This window comes from Taudactylus pleione, unplaced genomic scaffold, assembly GCF_031769625.1.
Source record: "Taudactylus pleione unplaced genomic scaffold, aTauple2 ptg000149l, whole genome shotgun sequence".
NCBI classification, from domain to species: domain Eukaryota; kingdom Metazoa; phylum Chordata; class Amphibia; order Anura; family Myobatrachidae; genus Taudactylus; species Taudactylus pleione.
The window spans coordinates 1,891,343-1,894,609 of NW_028284551.1; positions in this window are offsets into that span (position 1 = coordinate 1,891,343).

The following is a 3,267-nucleotide window of genomic DNA, read 5'->3' on the forward strand; positions in this document are numbered from 1 at the left end:
TGTGGGTAACATATTCTAATGCCCTAAGGGGAGTGTTCTCTTGTTCTGATGGGTCTGATGGTAGGGTGAGTTTGGTACAAATAGCGGCAGTGTCGATCTGTCCGGCTACTGATTTTATTACCTGTAGCAGATCTCTCCATGTTGGATTGTAACTGACTGCAATATTATGCAGTTCATTTGCAAACCCATATGGATTATTTCGTGGTTTAGGGACAGATGAAAGAAATCCTTTCATCTCCCTAGGTGTCCACGGGACATGTTGGGTCACTCTCCAAACTGCCTGTCCATTTGTACCAGGGATAAATTGCTCTCTAACAGGGTAAGCTGAGGCTTGAGACAAGCGATGTTCCTCAGCCATCTCATCTATCTCATTTTGAGTTACTTTGGGAGTGATGAGAAGCTCACCCTCCACTCCACACAAAACCCTTCCTCCCCTTGGATCAGATATATTCTGCCAAGAGGTGGGGGTAGAGTGAGGAGGTGCATATTCAGGGACAGTAGCCTGGACCTGGGACTCCACATACCTAAGCGGTCGTAGAGTCCCAGGATTAATTATGGATGTCAGGTCTGCAGTGGGGTATATTGCCTTAAAACTAGGGGGCTTCTTTGGTTTTGTCCCTTCACGTATTGGAGTCCCCATGGTGCTTAAATGAGAGGTCTCCAGACTAACTGCAGTGAGTTCTACTAAAGATACTGCTAGTTGTTCTATTTCCTCTCCCTCTTCCTCCTTCTGTTGTGGCTGTGCCTCCCCCCTCGCTGATTTGACCCCTCCTTTTTTGTTTTTAATGTAAAAATACCATGGGCTTTTTGCTGTTTCTTATAAGATTCTACCATCCACCTGCTCCATGCTGGCAGCTCATTTGGCTCTGTTAATTTTGTTTTATAAATTTTGTAGAGAGTTGCCCAGCGGGATAACTCAAAGGTTCCCTCTTTTGGGATCCCACAATCCATCCCCCAAGTCAGCCTGCCCCACTTAGGTAAATGCCGGCTGACCCATTTGCCATATTTCTTATTCATCTCCTCCTGTGGGGTATGAGGAGATTCAGGACGCCCATTACTCTGATTTGGTGATCGGCCAAATCCTCGTCTGTTGTGACTGTGTCCCATAGCTCGGCTATGGTGGAGGAGGCTCTTACACCCTCTCTGTTTTCCCACAGCACTATATTATATGGCCATTGGCTGTTAGGGGAAGTCCCACACAGCGAATCCCCGCTTTTGGTCCCTACAAATTTTAGAACAGAGCCAAATGAAAACCAACAAGGAACAGATACCAAACAATATCTGCCCTCTAATGTTATCTATGTCAAACCATGCAAGTAAGGGGTTTTCTACACCAGAAATATGATTCTTCATGAGAGACTCAGCTCACAAGTCTGCAGCTTCGGGACACGCCCCTCAGTGTAGTGATAAGCAATGCAAAGCCAATGTACCCAGAGCTGTCAGCACGTTAGGAGGTGATCAGAGATCGAATCGCTCCTGTTCCGAGGAGAGAGCCCCCGGTGAGGGGGGTTGCCCAGGGATCTGTACTGACAAGCAAGACAGGCAGACCGGCAAAGACCACTACTCTCACCAATACTTATTCTCCTACGACATTTGTTATTGACAGTATTACTTGACAAACTCAGAAAATAGAAAACATTCGTGTCCGAGGATGGTAGGGTCCTCTTATTTTTTTACTTTACCTGCCCCCACCATGCTCTCTCCGTGGAGGTGCGTCTTGAGGCAGCGCAATCACTCAGCTGTAAAGGACCTCTTTCACGCTGATGTGGCGATGTGCTAACATCCACATACACTCACACATGCATATCCAAAGGATGTTAGGACACAAAACACAGCTGTTGGGACCTGTACTTACAACAATGAAAGAAAGGGTTCAGGATCGGAGGAGGGAGAGCAGATAGAGAGAGACACAAATGTTCTCACCTTTTTGAATGGTGCCAGTCTAGTCTCCAGTTCTCCGCTCCTGTTCTGATTCCATTTTAGTCGCTTTCAGGTCCCGGGTTTCGGCACCAAATTGTTGTGGAAAATAAAGACAACGTAAACAGCTGCTGTCAAATCGAAATATATATATTTGTTTTCTTGCAGAAGCTATGATTACAATTAAGTGACACAGTTCACTTACAGGTAATTATCATATGTGTGGCCGCTGCTACTGCTTCCATTGCTCAACACACACAGCTTACAATATACACACACTCCAGCACCCCTCCACCCATGGCTGGACCAATCCAAGTAGGCTTCCAGGGTGGTGATCCTTATCGAAAGCCATCTGTTACTGTATTCGAGATAGAGGGTGCAGGGTTTATGAAATAGCGTGATGAAGCTTACCAAAAGCAAAGAAAGACCAACTTATTTGTCACGCATGTCACGAACACATTTATATATTGCCTATGAGAACAAATAAATGATATTGCAGGATAGGATTGCTGGGATCCATTTATTTCCTTAACACTAGCTTCCAACATCCTTCTCACTCCATACATTTATCTAATTTAGAATACACTTTCAGCTCCCTTAGTTTTAAAACTATCACTGTCTACGCATGTACATTTTCTGCTATATTCCCCAATCCCTACTGCTGTGTGGTCTCCCAACTGTGTGTTCACTCAACCGCACCAGACTAAACAATGTGTTTTTCTCCAGCTGCACTGCGCTGCATCCATGCTTTCTCCACAGCCACATTGCTGTCTTTCTCACCTGTGGCACTTTCTTCCTTCATCTGCACTACTCTGGTCCCCCAACCATGCAACTGTCTCCCCCACCTAACTGACACCACTGTCTTCCTCCCTATCCACACCAATCTGTCTCCCCCCCAATCCCTACTGTTGCATGTTCTCCTATTTGTGCTAGTCTGTATTCCCTAATCCACACCAATCAGTCTTTACCCATCTATACTGCTGTCTTCCCATGCTCATGCCACACTCTACCCCATCCATGTCACTGGCTGGTGCCTTTAGTTCCATAACTTCACGCACATCTTTCCAGCAGCTCTTAACACTGCTTTAATGGAGGACACACCTTACACTAGTACATTTTTCCTCCCTTGTGTGCTACTACACTCTGCCTCTCTGCAGACAATGGGCCTGATTCCGAGATTTACGCTAATGCAAACGCAACTGCATTATCTCACGGATCGCAGTGCTAAAATATGCTAATGTCTTCCAAAGCACAGCCGAGCATAGGGACGCCCACTGCTGCCTTCTAATATCATCCGGAAATGTACAACAGCATAAACATTGGTACCATCAACACACATCGGGCAGCCAT